This window comes from Haliotis rufescens, unplaced genomic scaffold (assembly GCF_023055435.1).
Source record: "Haliotis rufescens isolate VD_foot unplaced genomic scaffold, xgHalRufe1.0.p SCAF_18, whole genome shotgun sequence".
In the NCBI taxonomy this organism is placed as follows: domain Eukaryota; kingdom Metazoa; phylum Mollusca; class Gastropoda; order Lepetellida; family Haliotidae; genus Haliotis; species Haliotis rufescens.
The window spans coordinates 16,439,850-16,458,461 of record NW_025963868.1 but is presented as its reverse complement, the minus strand read 5'-3'; the positions used below and the strand labels follow the sequence as shown (position 1 = coordinate 16,458,461).

Sequence of the window (18,612 nt, the reverse complement as noted above, 5' to 3'; positions counted from 1 at the left end):
GTAGGGATGGGTGGTACAAATGGGACAGACAGTCGGGATGGGTGGTACAAATAGGACAGACAGTAGGGATGGGTGGTACAAATGGGACAGACAGTAGGGATGGGTGGTACAAATGGGACAGACAGTAGGGATGGGTGGTACAAATAGGACAGACAGTTGGGATGGGTGGTACAAATGGGACAGACAGTAGGGATGGGTGGTACAAATGGGACAGACAGTCGGGATGGGTGGTACAAATGGGACAGTTGGGATGGGTGGTACAAATAGGACAGACAGTTGGGATGGGTGGTACAAATGGGACAGACAGTCGGGATGGGTGGTACAAATGGGACAGTTGGGATGGGTGGTACAAATGGGACTGACAGTAGGAATAGGCGGTACAAATGGGACAGACAGTAGGGATGGGTGGTACAAATGGGACTGACAGTCGGGATGGGTGGTACAAATGGGACAGACAGTTGGGATGGGTGGTACAAATGGGACAGACAGTCGGGATGGGTGGTACAAATGGGACGGACAGTAGGGATGGGTGGTACAAATGGGACTGACAGTCAGGATGGGTGGTACAAATGGGACTGACAGTCGGGATGGGTGGTACAAATGGGACAGACAGTCGGGATGGGTGGTACAAATGGGACAGACAGTCGGGATGGGTGGTACAAATGGGACAGACAGTAAGGATGGGTGGTACAAATGGGACAGTTTGGATGGGTGGTACAAATGGGACAGACAGTTGGAATTGGTGGTACAAATAGGACAGACAGTTGGGATGGGTGGTACAAATGGGACAGTTTGGATGGGTGGTACAAATGGGACAGACAGTAGGGATGGTTGGTACAAATGGGACAGACAGTTGGGATGGTTGGTACAAATAGGACAGACAGTTGGGATGGGTGGTACAAATGGGACAGTTTGGATGGGTGGTACAAATGGGACAGACAGTAGGGATGGTTGGTACAAATGGGACAGACAGTTGGGATGGTTGGTACAAATAGGACAGACAGTAGGGATGGGTGGTACAAATGGGACAGACAGTCGGGATGGGTGGTACAAATGGGACAGACAGTTTGGATGGGTGGTACAAATGGGACAGACAGTAGGGATGGGTGGTACAAATGGGACAGACAGTCGGGATGGGTGGTACAAATAGGACAGACAGTCGGGATGGGTGGTACAAATGGGACAGTTGGGATGGGTGGTACAAATGGGACAGACAGTAGGGATGGGTGGTACAAATGGGACAGACAGTAGGGATGGGTGGTACAAATGGGACAGACAGTAGGGATGGGTGGTACAAATGGGACAGTTGGGATGGGTGGTACAAATGGGACAGACAGTAGGGATGGGTGGTACAAATGGGACAGACAGTAGGGATGGGTGGTACAAATGGGACAGACAGTCGGGATGGGTGGTACAAATGGGACAGTTGGGATGGGTGGTACAAATGGGACAGACAGTAGGGATGGGTGGTACAAATGGGACAGACAGTTGGGATTGGTGGTACAAATAGGAAAGGGCCACCACTGTAACACTGGAAGCAATCTTAGCTTGATTATGTTTCATTGTTAAAAGAAATTACCAAAAAATTGTTTCACGTCAACGAGATGGTGAAAGCCTAACAATGGCAGGAAGGCAAGAGTGGACATAAAACACATCATCCTCACTTCTCTGATGGCAGTGGCATTGTTAATTTTATATATCCTATTTAATTATAACTTTTTTATGACTCACATCGATGATCTGCTTTTCCTATTTTCCTAAATTACTTTCATTATAATTCTGAGGAACACCGTATAACATCTTGTGCCTGTAGAGGTAGACCCACACTGAGTAATCTACAGATGGACCTGCATGTCATCAGATATTGATGAATGCTGAACATAACAGATACAATCTATGTAAAGATGCACATCTCTGATAAAGCTTAAATATGTTTTCTTACCATTGTAAAAGAAAAGCTTCAAATTTGCAGCATAGCCAATACATTGATGACAACAGTATGCATTGAGGACAGCACTAATTAGAAGACTACAGCAGATATATTTACCACTGTTATTGACTAAGCATTGGCCAGAAATTGAACATGTTGGTACCCTGTGTGAGTGTGTGTGTAGAAAGGTTTGATGGACTGAAGGAGCCATTGATCTGAGGCTGATGCTGCTGCTCCTGTAAATGATGGCAGCAGTTAATGGGACTCACCTCACAGGTACACACTTCAGGTTTCTACATCATCTAGAAGAGAACAAATACTGCTTCAATGCATAACTCCTAACCCTGCAATATTAAATTACAATTTGTCTGACCTTATCCACAGACTGTTTGTTTTTATGTTTAACGAGAAATAAATTTTCTTCATAAGTATTGGTTTGGATATTAATTCAAATTTATTAAGAGAACTAACAAGGAATCAGTTCATGTTTACTTCTTGTACATATCTGAACATCACCATGATCAACTGGGGGCCACATGAGATAGACACTTTCTACCACATCACCATGACCTGCTGGAGGCCACATGAGATGGACCACCTCACCATGACAAGCTGGAGGCCACATGAGATGGACAACATCACCCTGACAAGCTGGAGGCCACATGAGATGGACAACCTCACCATGACCTGCTGGAGGCCACATGAGATGGACCACCTCACCATGACAAGCTGGAGGCCACATGAGATGGACAACATCACCATGACCTGCTGGAGGCCACATGAGATGGACCACCTCACCATGACCTGCTGGAGGCCACATGAGATAGACAATTTCTACCACATCACCATGACCTGCTGGAGGCCACATGAGATGGACCACCTTACCATGACCTGCTGGAGGCCACATGAGATGGACCACCTCACCATGACCTGCTGGAGGCCACATGAGATGGACAACATCACCATGACCTGCTGGAGGCCACATGAGATGGACCACCTTAGACACCATGACAAGCTGGAGGCCACATGAGATGGACCACCTCACCATGACCTGCTGGAGGCCACATGAGATGGACAACATCACCATGACCTGCTGGAGGCCACATGAGATGGACCACCTCACCATGACAAGCTGGAGGCCACATGAGATGGACAACATCACCATGACAAACAGATTAGAGATGGACAACATCACCATGACCTGCTGGAGGCCACATGAGATGGACCACCTCACCATGACAAGCTGGAGGCCACATGAGATGGGCAACATCACCATGACCTGCTGGAGGACACATGAGATGGACAACATCACCATGACCTGCTGGAGGCCACATGAGATGGACAACATCACCATGACCTGCTGGAGGCCACATGAGATGGACAACATCACCATGACCTGCGGGAGGCCACATGAGATGGACAACATCACCATGACCTGCTGGAGGCCACATGAGATGGACAACATCACCATGACCTGCTGGAGGCCACATGAGATGGACAACATCACCATGACCTGCTGGAGGCCACATGAGATGGACCACCTCACCATGACAAGCTGGAGGCCACATGAGATGGACAACATCACCATGACCTGCTGGAGGCCACATGAGATGGACAACATCACCATGACCTGCTGGAGGCCACATGAGATGGACAACATCACCATGACCTGCTGGAGGCCACATGAGATGGACAACATCACCATGACCTGCTGGAGGCCACATGAGATGGACAACATCACCATGACCTGCTGGAGGCCACATGAGATGGACAACCTCACCATGACCTGCTGGAGGCCACATGAGATGGACAACATCACCATGACCTGCTGGAGGCCACATGAGATGGACAACATCACCATGACCTGCTGGAGGCCACATGAGATGGACAACATCACCATGACCTGCTGGAGGCCACATGAGATGGACAACATCACCATGACCTGCTGGAGGCCACATGAGATGGACCACCTCACCATGACAAGCTGGAGGCCACATGAGATGGACAACATCACCATGACCTGCTGGAGGCCACATGAGATGGACAACATCACCATGACCTGCTGGAGGCCACATGAGATGGACAACATCACCATGACCTGCTGGAGGCCACATGAGATGGACAACATCACCATGACCTGCTGGAGGCCACATGAGATGGACAACCTCACCATGACCTGCTGGAGGCCACATGAGATGGACAACATCACCATGACCTGCTGGAGGCCACATGAGATGGACAACATCACCATGACAAGCTGGAGGCCACATGAGATGGACAACATCACCATGACCTGCTGGAGGCCACATGAGATGGACCACCTCACCATGACCTGCTGGAGGCCACATGAGATGGACCACCTCACCATGACAAGCTGGAGGCCACATGAGATGGACCACCTCACCATGACAAGCTGGAGGCCACATGAGATGGACAACATCACCATGACAAGCTGGAGGCCACATGAGATGGACCACCTCACCATGACAAGCTGGAGGCCACATGAGATGGACCACCTCACCATGACAAGCTGGAGGCCACATGAGATGGACCACCTCACCATGACAAGCTGGAGGCCACATGAGATGGACAACATCACCATGACAAGCTGGAGGCCACATGAGATTGACAACATCACCATGACAAGCTGGAGGCCACATGAGATGGACCACCTCACCATGACAAGCTGGAGGCCACATGAGATGGACCACCTCACCATGACAAGCTGGAGGCCACATGAGATGGACAACATCACCATGACAAGCTGGAGGCCACATGAGATGGACAACATCACCATGACAAGCTGGAGGCCACATGAGATGGACAACATCACCATGACAAGCTGGAGGCCACATGAGATGGACCACCTCACCATGACAAGCTGGAGGCCACATGAGACAACATTATTCCTAAATTTACAATGAAACAATACTAGACATGATGATTTCCCATTTCAGTTGTATTTTTTGTGCTTATTTGTCTTGTAAACAAGCTGAAAATAGCAATCAGTTCTCCCAGATCTACCAGTGATTCAGTTACAAAATACCCAATGATCCAACTTAAAAAAACCTCATGAAATGATCAAAGGAAATTGAATCTGAAACTGTTATTTTACCAGAAAAAATATATTCTGTAGTCAGTGTAAATAATGATGGTTCACACACAATTTTGCTGATATGAATGTTGACAATATAAAATGAAAATTTGAATAAAATTAATCAAAATAGATTACAAACATAAGTCCAGACATACAATGAACCAGATAGTGTAATAACAGGATTGACTTGATGATTGTGTGAGAAATAATGAACTTTATGGCAACCATTGAGTATCCAGCTGTTTAAGCAAAACATCAGCGCAGTGAAGAGCATCAGTGCAAGGGACAACAGTCCATAGAGGTTCATGATATTCCCTTTGGGGTAACAATTGAAGACAAATAAGTATCAATTGATTTCATAAATAGTCCAATAACAGGACACTGAAATTTCACCTGTTCATATTTTAAGAAGTGCTACTGATTTGTTCCTGACATTATCAAGTTTTCAGACTTGAATTACAAGCTTCCTACTACATGCCACGCTACTCCATGGATGATCTTGGTGTTCATGTGTCACGTGTCGAAGTCATCATACAGCCAGAATCAGCTTCTAAAGCTATCTTATTAAAGTATAAACTGTATAACAGTTTGACAAACTATCATAGTTAAAGCAATTAAAAAACAATCACAACTTGGTACTCAGATGTCAGTACAGCTAATCATGTCCCTTCACATCTAATTCAGCCGTAAGTCAAACACAGCAATGATGAAACACAGCATTGGCTACACAGCCAAGTCTTACTGGACATGGTCATCTAGTACAATGATGACTGGAGTTATTTGATGAAACACAGCAGCATCGGCTATACAGCCAAGTCTTACAGGACATGGTCATCTAGTACAATGATGACTGGAGTTATTTGATGAAACACAGCAGCATCGGCTATACAGCCAAGTCTTACTGGACATGGTCATCTAGTACAATGATGACTGGAGTTATTTGATGAAACACAGCAGCATCGGCTACACAGCCAAGTCTTACTGGACATGGTCATCTAGTACCATGATGACTGGAGTTATTTGATGAAACACAGCAGCATCGGCTATACAGCCAAGTCTTACAGGACATGGTCATCTAGTACAATGATGACTGGAGTTATTTGATGAAACACAGCAGCATCGGCTATACAGCCAAGTCTTACTGGACATGGTCATCTAGTACAATGATGACTGGAGTTATTTGATGAAACACAGCAGCATCGGCTACACAGCCAAGTCTTACTGGACATGGTCATCTAGTACAATGATGACTGGAGTTATTTGATGAAACACAGCAGCATCGGCTACACAGCCAAGTCTTACTGGACATGGTCATCTAGTACAATGATGACTGGAGTTATTTGATGAAACACAGCAGCATCGGCTACACAGCCAAGTCTTACTGGACATGGTCATCTAGTACCATGATGACTGGAGTTATTTGATGAAACACAGCAGCATCGGCTACACAGCCAAGTCTTACTGGACATGGTCATCTAGTACAATGATGACTGGAGTTATTTGATGAAACACAGCAGCATCGGCTACACAGCCAAGTCTTACTGGACATGGTCATCTAGTACAATGATGACTGGAGTTATTTGATGAAACACAGCAGCATCGGCTACACAGCCAAGTCTTACAGGACATGGTCATCTAGTACAATGATGACTGGAGTTATTTGATGAAACACAGCAGCATCGGCTACACAGCCAAGTCTTACTGGACATGGTCATCTAGTACAATGATGACTGGAGTTATTTGATGAAACACAGCAGCATCGGCTACACAGCCAAGTCTTACTGGACATGGTCATCTAGTACCATGATGACTGGAGTTATTTGATGAAACACAGCAGCATCGGCTACACAGCCAAGTCTTACTGGACATGGTCATCTAGTACAATGATGACTGGAGTTATTTGATGAATCACAGCAGCATCGGCTACACAGCCAAGTCTTACTGGACATGGTCATCTAGTACAATGATGACTGGAGTTATTTGATGAAACACAGCAGCATCGGCTACACAGCCAAGTCTTACTGGACATGGTCATCTAGTACAATGATGACTGGAGTTATTTGATGAAACACAGCAGCATCGGCTACACAGCCAAGTCTTACTGGACATGGTCATCTAGTACCATGATGACTGGAGTTATTTGATGAAACACAGCAGCATCGGCTACACAGCCAAGTCTTACTGGACATGGTCATCTAGTACAATGATGACTGGAGTTATTTGATGAAACACAGCAGCATCGGCTACACAGCCAAGTCTTACTGGACATGGTCATCTAGTACCATGATGACTGGAGTTATTTGATGAAACACAGCAGCATCGGCTACACAGCCAAGTCTTACAGGACATGGTCATCTAGTACCATGATGACTGGAGTTATTTGATGAAACACAGCAGCATCGGCTACACAGCCAAGTCTTACTGGACATGGTCATCTAGTACAATGATGACTGGAGTTATTTGATGAATCACAGCAGCATCGGCTACACAGCCAAGTCTTACTGGACATGGTCATCTAGTACAATGATGACTGGAGTTATTTGATGAAACACAGCAGCATCGGCTACACAGCCAAGTCTTACAGGACATGGTCATCTAGTACAATGATGACTGGAGTTATTTGATGAAACACAGCAGCATCGGCTACACAGCCAAGTCTTACTGGACATGGTCATCTAGTACAATGATGACTGGAGTTATTTGATGAAACACAGCAGCATCGGCTACACAGCCAAGTCTTACAGGACATGGTCATCTAGTACAATGATGACTGGAATTATTTGATGAAACATAGCAGCATCGGCTACACAGCCAAGTGTGTTGTATGTGTGCTCTAATTACTGCAGACATAAAGGAGAAGATGTTGTTTGTGATAAGATACATCTGTTCTTGCACAGCCTACACTCACTGCAGTCTACACAATACATGGTGTTCATTAAAAAGGCAGGATCTTCTATCTAAATCTTCAGATGTGAAGAGTTATGGAAGCTATACAAAACTGTTACAACCTGAAAGCAAATGTGTATCTGTGAACCTATGAGATCTACATGAATATACCAGTAGCTCCTGCCCTGCCCAGCTCAGCCCTGACCAGCCCTGCCTTGCCCTGCCCTCACAGCCCTGCCCTGCCCAGCCCTCAAAGCCCTGCCCTCACAGCCCTGCCCTGCGTTCACAGCCCTGCCCAGCCCTCACATCCCTGACCAGATTTGCCCTGCCCAGCCCTGCCCTGCCCGTACATCCACGCTCAGCCCTGCCCTGACCTGCCCTCACATCCCTGCTTAGCCCTGCCCTGCCCTCACATCCCTGCTCAGCCCTGCCCTGCCCTGCCCTCACATCCCTGCTTAGCCCTGCCCTGCCCTCACATCCCTGCTCAGCCCTGACCTGCCCTCACATCCCTGCTTAGCCCAGCCCTGCCCTCACATCCCTGCTCAGCCCTGCCCTGCCCTGCCCTCACATCCCTGCTTAGCCCTGCCCTGCCCACACATCCCTGACCAGCCCTGCCCTGCCCTCACATCCCTGCTCAGCCCTGCCCTGCCCTGCCCTCACATCCCTGCTTAGCCCTGCCCTGCCCTCACATCCCTGCTTAGCCCTGCCCTGCCCTCACATCCCTGCTTAGCCCTGCCCTGCCCACACATCCCTGACCAGCCCTACCCTGACCTGCCCTCACATCCCTGCTTAGCCCTGCCCTGCCCACACATCCCTGACCAGCCCTGCCCTGACCTGCCCTCACATCCCTGACCAGCCCTGCCCTGACCTGCCCTCACATCCCTGACCAGCCCTACCCTGACCAGCCCTGCCCTGCCCTGCCCAGCCCAGCCCTGCCCTCACATCCCTGACCAGCCCTGCCTTGACCAGCCCCGCCCTGCCCTGCCCAGCCCTCACATCACTGACCAGCCCTGCCCTGCCCTGCCCTCACATCCCTGACCAGCCCTACCCTGACCAGCCCTGCCCTGCCCTGTCCAGCCCTGCCCTCACATCCCTGACCAGCCCTACCCTGACCAGCTCTGCCCTGCCCTGTCCAGCCCTGCCCTCACATCCCTGACCAGCCCTGCCCTGACCAGCCCCGCCCTGCCCTGCCAAGACCTTCCCTGCCCAGCCCTCACATCCCTGACCAGCCCTACCCTGCCCTGATCTCACAGCCCTTACCTGCACTGTCCAGCCCTGGTTCGTCTCACAATCAGTAAACAGAAGCCCGGGCTCGTCTCACAATCAGTAAACAGAAGCCCGGGCTCATCTCACAATTAGTAAACAGACAACCAGGTTCGTCTCACAATCAGTAAACAGACGACCAGGCTCATCTCACAATCAGTAAACAGACACCAGGCTCGACTTACAATCAGTAAACAGACGTCCGGGCTCTTCTCACCATCAGTAAACAGACGCATGGGCTCGTCTCACAATCCGTAAATAGATGACCGGGCTCATTTCACAATCAGTAAACAGACACCCGGGCTCATCTCACAATTAGTAAACAGACACTCTTCTCATTATCAGTAAACAGACGCCCAAGCTCATCTCACAATCAGTAAACAGACAACCACGCTCATCTCACAATCAGTAAACAGACGACCAGGCTTGTCTCACAATCAGTAAACAGATGACTGGGCTCGTCTCACAATCAGTAAACAGATGCCCGGGCTCGTATCAATCAGTAAACAGACGACCGGGCTCGTATCACAATCAGTAAACAGACAACCAGGCTCGTATCACAATCAGTAAACAGACGACCGGGCTCGTATCACAATCAGTAAACAGACGACCAGGCTCGTCTCACAATCAGTAAACAGACGACTGAGTTCATCTCACAATCGGTCAAGAGACGATCAGGCTTTTGCTTAGCATGTGCACTATCTTTAAACAAATTCTGCTTACCCTGTTAACATGTGAACTATCTTCAAACAAATTCTACTTAATATGTGAACTATTTTTAAACAACTTCTGCTTATCCTGTTAACATGTGAACTATCTTTAAACAAATTCTGCTTACCCTGTTAACATGTGAACTATCTTCAAACAAATTCTGCTTACCCTGTTAACATGTGAACTATCTTCAAACAAATTCTACTTAACATGTGAACTATCTTTAAACAACTTATGCTTATCCTGTTAACATGTGAACTATCTTTAAACAAATTCTGCTTACCCTGTTAACATGTGAACTATATCTTCAAACAACTTTTGCTTACTCTGCCAGAAACAAACCAATAATTCTGACACTGTACTCTAAACATTTCACCAATAACTTATGGTCAGATACCTTTCATAAGCCTCCACTCAAATCAGTTTTCATTATGTCGGCCAATATGCATGGCACGCGGGTGAGTATCTTTCATTGTTGGTCTGTGACAGTTGACGGAGCACACATAAAGAGAGAAATCACAGCAGCCCACCTGCCGACATGGCCCAGTGCACAGGCACGTGCCTGGCACTGCCTCTGTACCTGCGTTCTCACCAGATGCCCCGTGTCAGGTACACTACAATACCTGGCCTAGTGCTTGTGCTGCCTGTCTGTAATTTAGGGGTGTTGTCTTCACACATGCCATCATTAACTTCTCAATTCTCTATTCAGGTCAAACTCTTTTACATGAGGCACGTTTTATTAATTTGAAACTTTTTGTAGTTACATTTAGATAAATTAATGACTGAGTCTGATCACAATGATGTTGACACATCAAGCACATCCAGCCTTTAAATTCACATTATGACATTGTTCAGGCATAGTGTTTGTTATATAGTATCACTGTGCACTTACTGTGACATATTTACTGTGACAGTGTTCTTACTATGATGTAATATAGAGTGACAGGGTACTTATTGTGATGTATATACTGTGACAGTGTAACGAACTGTGATGTATAAAGTGTGACAGTGCACTTACTGTGATGTATATAGTGTGACAGTGTACTTACTGTAATGTAATATAGTGTGACAGTGTACTTACTGTTACATAGTGTGACAGTACACTTACTGTAATGTAATATAGTGTGACAGTGTACTTACTGTAATGTAATATAGTGTGACAGTGTACTTACTGTAATGTAATATAGTGTGACAGTGCACTTACTGTAATGTAATATAGTGTGACAGGGTACTTACTGTGATGTAATATAGTGTGACAGTGCACTTACTGTAATGTAATATAGTGTGACAGTGCACTTACTGTAATGTAATATAGTGTGACAGTGTACTTACTGTAATGTAATATAGTGTGACAGTGCACTTACTGTAATGTAATATAGTCTGACAGTGTACTTACTGTAATGTAATATAGTGTGACAGTGCACTTACTGTCATGTATATACTGTGACAGTGTACCTCCTGTGACATATCTACTGTGATAGTGCACTTACTGTGATGTACATAGTGTGACAGTGTACTTACTGTGATGTATATACTGTGACAGTGTTACTTACTGTGATATATATAGTGTGACAGTGTACTTACTGTGATGTATATACTGTGACAGTGTAACTTACTGTGATGTATATAGTGTGACAGTGTACTTACTGTGATGTATATACTGTGACAGTGTACTTACTGTGATGTATATAGTGTGACAGAGTACTTACTGTGATGTATATACTGTAACAGTGTACTTACTGTGATGTATATACTGTGACAGTGTACTTACTGTGATGTATATAGTGTGACAGTGTACTTACTGTGATGTATATACTGTGACAGTGTACTTACTGTGATGTATATAGTGTGACAGAGTACTTACTGTGATGTATATACTGTAACAGTGTACTTACTGTGACACATATACTGTAACAGTGTACTTACTGTGATGTACATACTGTGAGAGTGTAACCTACTGTGATGTACATAGTGTGACAGTGTACTTACTGTGACGTATATACTGTGATGGTGCACTTACTGTGATGTACATAGTGTGAGTGTACTTACTGTATAGGAGGTAATAGTAGATGTAAAGAAATGTAAGTGAAACAATGTAAGCTGTCCCTCCCTCACTGAGTGTTTGCCACTGTTTAAATAATGCTGATGGTTATGCTTAAAATCTGCTGAAACATATTAACCTCCAACTACTCAAAGTAAAAGCATATTTTGATATGCCTGCAACAAAGACGACATTGAAATTTCAGATCGATAATATTCTAAACCTCAAAGGGTATGAGAGAAAATTTTATGATCAATACACCATCTGGAAAACAAGTTTTCAGTGATCAAAAATATTTTTGTTTCATTAGGTGTCCATGGCAGCTAAACTATCATAACAGCTGTGCGAGAGATCCGATAGCCAGATCTGTATAGAAACAATACACCTTGGTTAAAAGCAAAATGTTGAGGAAGTACATGAGCTCCATATGAGCTACCTTGGTCTCTTATAATGAGCTAACAAGATCATTGAGCTACCTTGGTCTCTATCAGCTACCATGGTCTCTATCAGCTACCATGGTCTCTATCAGCTACCTTGGTCTCTTATAATGAGCTAACAAGATCATTGAGCTACCATGGTCTCTATCAGCTACCATGGTCTCTATCAGCTGCCATGGTCTCTATCAGCTGCCAGTGTTACCTGACCTCCAACACACAGTACTCCATCAACAGTGTTCCCTGACCTCCAACACACAGTACTTCATCAACAGTGTTACCTGACCTCCAACACACAGTACTTCATCAACAGTGTTACCTGACCTCTAACACACAGTACTTCATCAACAGTGTTACCTGACCTCCAACACACAGTACTTCATCAACAGTGTTACCTCACCTCCAACACACAGTACTTCATCAACAGTGTTACCTGACCTCCAACACACAGTACTTCATCAACGGTGTTACCTGACCTCCAACACACAGTACATCATCAACAGTGTTACCTGACCTCTAACACACAGTACTTCATCAACAGTGTTACCTGACCTCCAACACACAGTACTTCATCAACGGTGTTCCCTGACCTCCAACACACAGTACATCATCATCAGTGTTCCCTGACCTCCAACACACACATCATCACTGTTCCCTGACCTCCAACACACAGTACTTCATCAACAGTGTTACCTGACCTCTAACACACAGTACTTCATCAACAGTGTTACCTGACCTCCAACACACAGTACTTCATCAACGGTGTTACCTGACCTCCAACACACAGTACTTCATCATCAGTGTTCCCTGACCTCCAACACACACATCATCACTGTTCCCTGACCTCAAACACACAGTACTTAATCAACAGTGTTCCCTGCCCTCCAACACACAGTACATCATCATCACTGTTCCCTGACCTCCAACACACAGTATTTCATCAACAGTGTTACCTGACCTCCAACACACAGTACTTCAACAGTGTTCCCTGACCTCCAACACACAGTACATCATCATCAGTGTTACCTGACTTCTAACACACACTACATCATCAACAGTGTTCCCTGACCTCCAAGACACAGTACTTCATCAACAGTGTTACCTGACCTCCAACACACAGTACATCATCAACAGTGTTCCCTGACCTCCAAGACACAGTACTTCATCAACAGTGTTCCCTGACCTCCAACACACAGTACATCATCATCAGTGTTACCTGACTTCTAACACACACTACATCATCAACAGTGTTCCCTGACCTCCAAGACACAGTACTTCATCAACAGTGTTACCTGACCTCTAACACACAGTACTTCATCAACAGTGTTACCTGACCTCCAACACACAGTACTTCATCAACAGTGTTACCTGACCTCTAACACACAGTACTTCAACAGTGTTCCCTGACCTCCAACACACAGTACATCATCATCACTGTTCCCTGACCTCCAATACACACATTATCACTGTTCCCTGACCTCCAACACACAGTACTTCATCAACAGTGTTACCTGACCTCTAACACACAGTACTTAATCAACAGTGTTACCTGACCTCCACCACACAGTACTTCATCATCAGTGTTCCCCAACCTCCAACACACATCATCACTGTTCCCTGACCTCAAACACACAGTACTTCATCAACAGTGTTACCTGACCTCCAACACAGAGTACTTCATCAACAGTGTTCCCTCCTTACAGTAACTGTTAGAGAGTGTTCAGTGAACCGCTCAACAGTTAAATACATCAGTCTTTTAGAAGTGACATAGAGATAGAGATGAATTTACATGTAAACAAAGACTGACACATGTCATCTACATGTATAAAAAGTGCTGCAGGAAATCCAGTCAGCAGCCTCCATATATTACTGTTGGCATCATCTGTAGATGGTGGCAGGATTTCCACTTTTATTCAGTAAACATATATTTACATATCACAACCAATAAAATCTGGTATACCTCTACAGACAATCAAAGTTTAATCGATTGTGTGGCAGTTATTTTCTTGTCATTTGAGAGAGTTCAGTCTCATGCCACCAGTGTCGATCAGCCACAAAGTGTTTATTCAGGATCTATCACTAACACAACTAATTCACATATGGATTTCCGTTTTGAAATAAAAAAAACAAAAAACCTATCGTAAGTTATATTTTTCATTAATTCTTACCTAAACAGTGGAATGATGAATGTATCCAGGATGAAGGTTGCATGCCTGTCATCCAGGTGTTCAACTACAGCAGTATATGTCTCACATGGCTTCCCATGTCCTGGTGCACAGTCCTCCGGGGCAGAGACACTCCTCTAGCAGCAACACTAACTGCTTGCCTTTACCATCTAAAATTCAAGAGCCATCAATACAACACTCCTTCTGTGTCTTTTACTAGCCGCCTGGTGAGGCAGTGAACCACAGTGAACTGGACTGAACTTGGAAACAATTAGTGAGATTATCAATCAGTGACAGTCCAGTGTTTACACCTGATGACGGTTCAAGGATTCAGTGAACCATGAATGGAGATGTATTGTATCAGTTGTCTGTGACAATTCTTCCATACTGAGACTGTGCTTCAACGCATGAAAGCCAACGACAGCCACGCTTGCTGTCCGTCAATTGACTTTCACAACTTCACGCACAATTCAAACATTTGCAGACAGTGTTTGAACTCGCGACCCATCCACAACAGCACAAGACCCTCCTTATCCGCCATGTGATAAATGAAATGAACAATACCAAGGCCCAACAGTTTACCTGGTGCTCACTCCCCAATCCACTCCACCAGTCTTGCATAAGAGAAGCAACATTTGAGGAGCTGATGGAACTGGTGTAATCAAGGATGATCTCACTAATGTCAGCAAGAAGCAAATGCCAGCATACAAAACAGATGAAGAACCTCACATCTTCTGAAATATTGACATTTCCTTCAAATAAGTGAAAGAAACTAATATTATTTAATATACAACTAGTAATCATATTTCAAAATGTTTGGCACTGCAATATCATCAAATTCCTCTCCAGTGGTAAATTCCCATCAAGCATCTCATGTGGCATTAACTTGGCTTAGTGACAGGTGTTTTTGTAGACATATTAAATCCATATCATAATCAATATTAACACTTTCCATCATGAAACAATTTCGGTAACAGAATCAACATTTAACTTCCATTCTTAGCATGATGTGATATTGAGTCTTTTAAGTGTTTTATTGTTTCATAATTTTGATACATTTTACAATTCTTGATTAACAAAAGTTTTCATCTCTACAACTTTAAACATGTCATAAATAATAACATTTTACCAACGTTTTCCATTTCCCTGTAGAATAATTACATCGTCATGGTAACATGATCTAAGCAACAGTGCTACAGGATATTAACAAAATAATCAAGCAGCTACAAAAGAAAACAGAGAAAGAACAGTAAAATTTCCTGTTTACAGGGTTGTGACATTTGAAGACAAAGTGTTTTTTCTTCTGTGAATAACGAAGTTCCTGCAGTCAGTGACGCCAGTGACTGAGCGTAACCAACATATCAATATGCACCTTACAACACCCCAGCTCACTTCAAGCAGGAGGACAGAGATAAAGGAGGACATTTACACCTCATTAACTTGACACTGAGACACAAACATCATTAGTGCACAGAAATCCCCTTCTTTACCATCACTTGAAGCACATTCATCTCATCCTAGACATGAAGGAAGACTGACAGTCACAGCCTGAGGCCACAGTGGAATCTCTGGCTCACTGGATCCTACATACACTGCCTCCTTCACTATATGGCCCACTGGATCCTACTGCACTACCTCCATCACTATATGGCCCCCTGGATCCTCCATACACTGCCTCCATCACTATATGGCCCCCTGGATCCTCCATACACTGCCTCCATCACTATATGGCCAACTGGACCCTACATCAAGGCCTCAATCACCACTATATGGCCCCCTGGATCCTAAATACACTGCCTCCATCACCACTATATGGCCCACTGGTTCCGCCATACACTGCCTCCATCACCACTATATGGCCCACTTGATCCTCCATACACTGCCTCCATCACTATATGGCCCACTGGATCCTCCATACACTGCCTCCATCACTATATGGCCCACTGGATCTTCCATACACTGCCTCCAACAATATATATGGCCAACTGGATCATCCATAAACTGCCTCAATCACTATATGGCCCACTGGATCCTCAACACACTGCCTCCATCACTATATGGCCAACTGGATCCTCCATACACTGCCTCCGTCACCACTATATGGCCCACTCGATCCTACATACACTGCCTCCATCACCACTATATGGTCCACTGGATCCTCCATACACTGCCTCCATCACCACTATATGGCCCACTGGATCCTCCATACACTGCCTCCATCACCACTATATAGCCCCCTAATTCCTCCATACACTGCCTCCATCACTATATTGCCCACTGGTTCCTACATACACTGCCTCCATCACCACTATATGGTCCACTGGATCCTTCATACACTGCCTCCATCACTACTATATAGCCAACTGGTTCCTCCATACACTGCCTCCATCACTATATGGCCCACTGGATCCTCCATACACTCCCTCCATCACTATATGGCCCACTGGATCCTTCATACACTGCCTCCATCACCACTATATGGTCCACTGGATCCTTCATACACTGCCTCCATCACCACTATATAGGCCCCTAATTCCTCCATACACTGCCTCCATCACTATAGGGTCCACTGGATCCTTCATACACTGCCTCCATCACTATATGGCCCACTGGATCCTCCATACACTGCCTCCATCACTATATGGCCAACTGGTTCCTCCATTCACTGCCTCCATCACTATATGGCCCACTGGATCCTCCATACACTGCCTCCACCACTATATGGCCCACTGGATCCTCGATACACTGCCTCCACCACTATATGGCCCACTGGATCCTCGATACACTGCCTCCATCACAACTATAGGATCCACTGGATCCTCCATACACTGCCTCCATCACAACTATAGGGTCCACTGGATCCTCCATACACTGCCTCCATCACTATATGGCCCACTGGATCCTCCATACACTGCCTCCACCACTATATGGCCCACTGGATCCTACATACACTGCCTCCATCACCACTATATGGCCCACTGGATCCTCCATACACTGCCTCCATCACCACTATATGGCCCACTGGTTCCTCCATACACTGCCCCCATCACCACTATATGGCCAACTGGACCCTACATACACTGCCTCCATCACCACTATATGGCCCACTGGATCCTCCATACACTGCCTCCATCACCACTATATGGCCCACTGGATCCTCCATACACTGCCTCCATCACTATATGGCCCCCTAATTCCTCCATACACTGCCTCCATTACTATATAGCCAACTGGTTCCTCGATACACTGCCTCCATCACCACTATATGGCCCCCTAATTCCTCCATACACTGCCTCCTTCACTATATGGCCAACTGGTTCCTACATACACTGCCTCCATCACTATATGGCGCACTGGTTCCTACATACACTGCCTCAATCACCACTATATGGCCCACTGGACCCTACATACACTGCCTCCATCACCACTATATGGCCCACTGGATCCTCCATACACTGCCTCCATCACCACTATATGGCCCACTGGATCCTCCATACACTGCCTCCATCACTATATGGCCCACTGGTTCCTCCATACACTGCCCCCATCACCACTATATGGCCAACTGGACCCTACATACACTGCCTCCATCACCACTATATGGCCCACTGGATCCTCCATACACTGCCTCCATCACCACTATATGGCCCACTGGATCCTCCATACACTGCCTCCATCACTATATGGCCCCCTAATTCCTCCATACACTGCCTCCATTACTATATAGCCAACTGGTTCCTCGATACACTGCCTCCATCACCACTATATGGCCCCCTAATTCCTCCATACACTGCCTCCATCACTATATGGCCAACTGGTTCCTACATACACTGCCTCCATCACAACTATATGGCCCACTGGATCCTCCATACACTGCCTCCATCACCACTATATGGCCCCCTAATTCCTCCATACACTGCCTCCATCACTATATGACCCACTGGTTCCTACATACACTGCCTCCATCACAACTATAGGGTCCACTGGATCCTCCATACATTGCCTCCATCACCACTATATAGCCAACTGGTTCCTACATACACTGCCTCCATCACCACTATATAGCCAACTGGATCCTCCATACA

The 18,612-nt window shown here is 45.8% G+C and overlaps 1 protein-coding gene across 2 annotated transcripts in view; it reads right to left on the bottom strand.

Moving 5' to 3' along the window:
• LOC124118894 (kin of IRRE-like protein 1) overlaps positions 1-18,612 on the bottom strand; it is a 410,728-nt gene that overhangs the window by 296,767 nt on the left and 95,349 nt on the right. The window contains exon 1 of one of the 2 annotated variants that reach the window (XM_046481198.2): positions 14,531-14,886. The exons of the other annotated variant lie outside the window; for it this stretch is intronic. The gene's annotated coding sequence lies outside the window, so the exon portion shown is untranslated. Of the gene's footprint in view, positions 1-14,530; positions 14,887-18,612 lie in introns of those variants that run through there. 2 annotated transcript variants of the gene reach the window in all.